The following is a 7,190-nucleotide window of genomic DNA, read 5'->3' as shown; positions in this document are numbered from 1 at the left end:
TGACAACTTATTATTTTATACCAGGAACTATATTAATGCATGTATGTATTGCTCCAGTATTCTTCATAATAAACATAAGGAAAGCACAATTGTTATTCTCAATTTCAAGTAAAGAAATTGCATCCCTTGTTCAAAGTCACACTAATAGCACATATAAAACCTTGACACCTTGTCTGATAATGATAAGTGTTTAATAAATATTAGCTGCTGAAATGATTTTTAATACCATCATTATTAATATTACTTGTCAACCTTAACTCTAGATATAATATGATAAAAAATTAAGTAAATGGGGCTAGGTTGATTGATGCATGGGATAATATAGGTTCTCATTAAGATAAAATATAATTGTAATTTTTCTTTAAAATTGTACTTGGTATAAAAAATTTTCAAAGGAATTACACATTTATTTAGAGTGATGTATTATGTAGAGAAACCCTCCATATTTTTCCTAGTTTTTATATACTTAGAGGACAAATATTTCAAAATCATATTTTCCAGAAAAACCAAAGCATAAAAAACAACTTACTTTACACATTAACCTTAAAAAGGAGATTTAAATATATATATATATATACCATTTTATTAGGCTACAATCCAGATAGCATACAAGTCAATAGTTCAGTGATATCAGTATGTATTGTAAAATCACCACCATATCAGATTTAGAATATTTTCTTTCTTTTACTCCTTGTTATCAGCTTCCCATGTCTCCCAGAAACCCTTAATCCAGTTATTGTCTTTATAGATTCACCCATCCTGGGTTTTATATGCCCCAAAACAGAAAAATACATAATAAAGAATCACAAAGGCTACCAACACTAACAGAATACAACAAAGCTAAACCCTAGTTTGATGGAAAATAGAAAATATTAAAAATAAGAGAAAACTCAAAATGTGTCAAAAGGGAGATCAAATGATAATGTACTAGATTTTAACATAGGTACAGCTGCAGTAATCCACTTTCCAGTACGTCCTGTGTACCAGCACGGCCATTCACATCCCTGGTCCATCTTTAGAGGGGATTGGCTGCAGGCTTCATCCACGTGTTTCCCTTCACTTTCTTTTTGTAACTGCTGGTGCTTTTAACTGTGTCACAAAGGGAATCAAATCAGATGATACATTCTAGTCATTCAAATCAGATGTTCATTTTAATCTACTAAAGTCACCCCTGCAATACTCTCTCTCTGCTAACCAGGTGATTCCCATCTCTTAAATATAGTCAGAGGTAAATCATCTATGTGTAGATCCTGCAAATGTATTTTGGGCTTCCACTGTCATCCACAGCAAACCAGAATTTCACAATTAAGCTCTGATACCATTCCATCTTTTTGACTTGGAGTATATTACTTGCAATCCTTGGAGCACACAGGCTGGTGTACTTCTCCCATGTGAGCTTAGTTAATTCTCACTTAAATGGCTGCTTGTTTGAAAACAAGCCTGTAAGACCCCACTCACTATTCTTACTGATAGCTAGACTAGCTAGACACCATCTAGTTTCTTAATTACACTGTGCTGTAGCATCCGTATCTTCTTTGATCTTTTTATGGGAGCCAGTATGGAGCAGAGCCATGCCATAAGAACTGATGTTCTTAGATTGGAGCTAGGATTAAGCATGAGCCCCAAGTCCATTCCTATATCTATGTTTTATATATGCCTCTGGTTACTTAAGAAACATCTTTCTTATTTCTTATTTCATGTTATTATCGCCTCCCTGGGGTATAAATTCCTTCTGCTTATAACGTCATTGATTTAGCCCATGGTAATTCATTTAAAATACAATTACAATAAAAGGAGATTAAAGAAGTGTAAGTAGGCTGGCTACAATACATGGATTATTGACTGGCTACAATACATGGATTATGTACAGATTAAATCTGTAAGAGACTAGGCACTATTTACATAAACAATGGGAGTTAGTGGTCAGGCAAAACTTACAATAATATTCAATGACAATGGCAGACTGAGATTAATGCATATACATGAGATACCTGTCTACCAGATTAGTAGATATCTTAATGAATCAAGTAGGGCATTGAAGTAATAAGCATATGGTAGTCCTTCTACTGATAATTCAATACTCTTGGTATGGTTGTCTTCTGCTTCTTCACATACCATGTAGTTTTGGCTTTAAGTCCTCAGCCTAGAGGATTAGTTGAGCCTAGTTGAGGTAGAGTCTGGTTCATCTAGTGGGGTTTCCACATCAAGTCCCTCTGTTGTGGCCTTTGGAGTATGTTGTGCACCTAGGAAACATGAGGTCCAATGTCTGAGTATTCTATGGCACATGGCCTGGGACCCCAGGGGTTGTACAGAAACCTGGCCCAATGTGTCCTCTTAAGAGCATGTTAGAAAATGCAATATTTTTTTAACTCTGGAAAATATTAACTGTTATTTGTTCAGTTTTCAGCCACCCTAAGTTATTAATGTCTATGTTCCAGGTAGACAATGGATTATGAAAAGACATTAGCCTAGAGGGGACATTGATCTGTTATACAGGCACTATAAGATAGATCTATTCTGATGCTGGATTAAAAAAAAGACAGAGAGACAGTTCAACACACATTGTTTCTTCTAGAACTTTTAGAAATACTAAATAAATTTTTGGTGTAAGTATGCAAGAAAATCTTCGTACTGGTAACAATGTTCTCTATTAAATAGAGGTGTGGACTATGCATGGAACATGCTGTATAATACAAACATCTAACTGTACTTTCTATCATTCTGTTATGTTAATGTCTGATGATCCAAGGTTCATTGATTAAAAGCACTAGCTATGTATTAGGTACTGCAGGCTTTCCCTAAATCTATCTGAGATATTTCAAGACCCACCAAATTAGTCTTGCTCTTTGCTGCAGCTGCTTCTGTGGAACAGGGTCGGTGGTTGGTATCTACATAGAAAAACACAGCCCATGAGACTGATTTGGATAGTTGATAACATCTCTCGCCTTGCACTGTCTTCCAGTGCTGAAGTTCTGCAATTACTTGTGCTTTCTGTGCTGCGGGAGCAAATCCACTGCTGGAGTTGCTTTCACTGCCATTAGGTCAATTCTGACCCGTAGTGACCCTAGAGGACAGGGTATAGCAGCTATGAGTTTATGAGACTGACACTTTTCACAGGAGTAGAAAGCCTTGTCTTTTTCCCACAGGGAAGCTATTGGGTTTGAACCGCTGTTCTTCCAGTTAGCTACCCAATTCATAAAGAGCAGGCCCGCAGGAATCCTTGCTAGGCAGTGCTAATGGTCTTGCTTCCACTCTACGGGATCAATTGCTAGAGTTGGTAGTTAGGCTGGAGCTAACTCCGCCCTTCAGTCCTTCTGCTGGAAAGTATACATAGCGCTGGCATTCCTTCTCTAGTGTATGGGTGATGATGGAAACTCTTTAGAGGCAGCCTAACTATTAAGGTGATGAGGGTTTAGTGAGGCTTTGTTTGTTTGTTGTTTTCCACCAAGAGGATACATACAAAGTATGTTAGTGCTTAGCTAGATCGAGGGTAGGTATTAATTTTGCTTCCTCCAGAAACTGTAACTCTCCTTTAATCCTCAGAGTTTGAGAAGATTCTCACCATCCAACCTTTCTTACATTTGTCCTTTGAGATGAATTCTCTCCCAGTTCCTAGTTATCTTGCTTGAAAGGTGACATGTGTCAGTCCCGCCTAGTCTGTGTCCTCAGTTTGCTATTGTGTGCAATGCATGGTCATTGTTTAGAAGCCCCTCCGCACTCGTGTAAATTCATGCTGCCTTTAGATACAGGGGAGGAGGAGTTGCATAGACGGTTCACAAAACAGAACATGCCACTTAGAATAAACTTAGACACGTGGAAGTGAGTCTAATGCTCTTGGACTCTTATATTCCCTGGGCAGACAGGTGTAACTGAAACTCCCTTGTATTATTATGAGCCGCTGTTCCATGGGAGGGGGAGCAGAGGAATGGGAACCCCCCTACCCTGTGCTAACTATTTACTGTTACTAAAATATATATATTATAAACACCAAGTTGTAAAATAACGTACCTAACTTCATTACTCTTAGGCAAGGATGAAAGCAATTACAGCAGAAAGCTCAGAATGAGCGTCAAGAATGGGGAGAGAAAGAAGCTAGGAAGCCGCCTTTAGAAATGCTTTGGGATTTATTGTGGTTTTATTGTGCTCTTTATTCTGCCTCAAGGAAGTCTGGCGATCAGTAGCTTCTACCAACCAGTCACGCATGGGATAAAGGTGTGTCTTTAGCCTCCTTCAGGATTACAGCCTTGCCCTGCATGGTGTCGGAGTCGGAACTGACCAGACGGCAGCAAGTTTTAATTTATCTGTTATCTGCCTCCTCCAATCACTGTGTCTTAATTACACACCCATCTATTTTCTAGATCCTATCTCAGGAGGGATTTTATATTTTTCCTCATTCTAGAGGAGTGATGGGTATGACAAAAAAATTATTAAAATGTATTTATTATGTCATTCTTCATAGCTATAGCTCTGTAGTTCAATTTTACTTAGCTCACAAGGCATGAAGATGCCACAAGAGATTGGGCAGTGACCTTCTGGAGGTATAAATAGTCTTCAGAATTTGCTGATAATGGACACATCTGGTACTGGAGACTGTAACAAAGCAGGGACCAATACGGATGAGTTAGCATCTTATGGTGATTCTCAAGGTCAATAGCAGCTGAGATGAGAACACAGGATGAGAGAACTCTGGAGCTGGGAAGGATCTTCTCAATTAGTGACTTCCAATCGTACTAACCAAGACCTACTGTGAGGAAGGTCTTTTTCACATCATGGCCCTCAGACTTGGAACAAATTCTCATTAACCTTCCATCTAAGTCTAGATAGGTATATCTGAAATGAAAGTTTGGTATATCTATATCTAGATAGGTTTATCTGAAGTAAAGTTTGGTATATCTATGTCTAGATAGATATATCTGAAACAAAAGCTTTGGGCACACACAAGCATGCAAGTCATGATATTTACATTTACCATAGAGACGTATTTTATAATGTTTTATTCTATCCCTAACTGACTTGGTTTCTTATTCCATTTTTGTTTGTGACCAGTGATGAGGGAGCACTGTTCTAGATGACCATGATGAGCTCTTTATTTTTTATAGAGGAACTAGATTGGCCTAGCAATTATGTGAATTTCATAAGATCTGCAGCTAATTAGGCTTATAAACCAGATCTTCTGATTCACCTAGATCAGTAGTTCTCAACCTTCCTAATTCTGCGACCCTTTAAAACTTCTTCATGTTGTGGTGAACTCCCCAACAATAAAATTATTTCTGTTGCTACTTCATAACTGTAATTTTGCTACTGTTATGAATCAGGTGACCCCTGTGAAAAGGTCTTTCAACCCCCAAAGGGCTGTGACCCACAAGTTGAGTACCGCTGACCTAGATGGACTCTCATCCCAATACCAATGTACCATTGATGGTGCGGAGCATTGATTTTTAATGTTTCTGTTGTATATTTACATACTTCACTGCAAAAGACTGTAGTCATACTTAGTTGAGTTTAAATATGAGTAGACATTGAAATCCTGCTGATTAGATAAAAAAAGTTCTAATTACAGTTTTCACTCCCCCTTAGTATGGCACATTGGAAAAACGTGGAGGTCTAATAAACAGGAGTGAACTCCCGAGTGTCGGCAGCTTAGATGTTTTTGTAGCCTAGTGGATCCGTGGGGTCAGACAGAGCAGCTGTGGAGATGGCTCAGGACTGCATGGGATTTCGTTCTGTTGTATGTAGGCTCGCCATTGGAGTAATATTTCTGTTAGTCAGTCAGGCCACTCCACGGTGGGTCACTGTCCCGCATGCCCTTATGTGGAATCCATTGCTTTTGTGTGAGTAGCAGAAAGCCTACCCTTGGGGTGGAGTCCAGGGACAGTCTTGACTCCTAACTAGTCTCTTGTGAGAAGAAGTGCTCACCAGGCAATCCCTCCTGTGTGAGCTCTGTTCTGACACTCTCTCTGCCCTCAGCGAGTGAACTCTGAAGCATGTAGTACATATTTTGAATAGCTTTCCAATCGGGTCATATTTCATTTTAGTAAACTCATGTGGTTTCAGGTCAGCACCCACTAATACACATTACAAAACCAACGCTTGAGTTTTATTCAGGTGCGTAGCTTCCTTCTCAGAAAAACTGATGACATTTGAGGCCTGACAGAGCCATTGAAATAGCAGGTCAGGAATGAGCCTGGGAATTTACCTCTTTCGTAACCCCTCTGCTTTGGTGGACACCGCCTGGCATTGCGACTTTGATTAGGGCCAAACCAAACCCAACTCTTTCGTTACATTGATTCTGACTCATCGTTATTGATAGGTGTATGATAGGTGCCAGCGAGCCAGTTCCCACTCATAGCTACTCTATGCACACCAAAATGAAACACCTGCTTCGTCGTGCACCATTCTCACAGGAGTTACGCTGAGACGTTGTTGTAACCACTGCATCACTTCATCTCGTTGAGAGTCATCCTCAACTTGACCAAGCATGGTGTCTTGTTGAAGGGACTGGCTTCTCACCAGATGTCAAACGTATGTGAGGTGAAGTCTCGCCACCCGTGCTTCTAGGGAGCATTGGCTCTACTTCTTCAGACAGGCTTGTTGCTGCTTTGGCAGCCCATGGCACTTTCAGTATTCTTCACCAGCACCACCATTCAAGTGAATCTGTTCTCCTCCAGTCTTCTTAATTCAATGGCCAACTTTCACATGCATAGGAGGCAGGTGAAAAGACAATGGCTTGGGGCAGGTGCACTTTTGCCCTCAAGGTAACATGGTTTTGATGACAAGGTATCTTGATTACTGCTTTTCAACAGAAGAGGGGTTGTGTACCTGATTTACCTAATGCAATGCTTCATTTGATCTCTTCACTATTGCTTCCATGTGTATTACTCATGGGTTTAAGGACAATAAAGCAGTGACCCCAGGATCGGGTTTTCAAGTCTGTAAATCTTCATGGGTGCAGACAGCCTCATTTTTCTCCCTCAAAACAGCTGATGGGTTTGAAATCGCCGACCTTGAGGTTAGCAGTCCAACACTCACAGACAATGGGGGTTAAGCACTATAAAATATTGTTTGTCATTTTCTCTATTAATGGCATATAGAGTATATATCAAGAGTCATTTGTGTGTTGCACAGTCCATGACTTAGCTCTCTGGTTCTGCTGTAAAAGAAATACCACCAGTGGGTGACTTTAAATAATA

This window comes from Tenrec ecaudatus, chromosome 3 (genome assembly GCF_050624435.1).
Source record: "Tenrec ecaudatus isolate mTenEca1 chromosome 3, mTenEca1.hap1, whole genome shotgun sequence".
In the NCBI taxonomy this organism is placed as follows: Eukaryota; Metazoa; Chordata; class Mammalia; order Afrosoricida; family Tenrecidae; genus Tenrec; species Tenrec ecaudatus.
This window is presented reverse-complemented; position numbering follows the sequence as displayed.